Raw genomic sequence first — 222 nt, 5'->3', positions numbered from 1 at the left:
CAAGCTAGAGACTTAAAACAAGCTCACTTGGGAGGAAGTCCCATGTTGCATTAGTATTTTCATTTTCATCATATTTTCTAAAAAAAAAAAAAGGGAGAATTGAAGTTGTGCGCAGGGGCTCGATTGATTCGGATTAATCAAAGAATCATGCGTGGGAGCGAGGGCCTGGAGCGAGGATGAAAGGTCGCTCTATCTGGGAGCGACGTCACCACAGCGACAGCC

Source organism: Brassica oleracea, chromosome C7 (assembly GCF_000695525.1).
Source record: "Brassica oleracea var. oleracea cultivar TO1000 chromosome C7, BOL, whole genome shotgun sequence".
NCBI lineage: Eukaryota > Viridiplantae > Streptophyta > Magnoliopsida > Brassicales > Brassicaceae > Brassica > Brassica oleracea.
Note: the sequence above shows the minus strand (reverse complement) of the source record.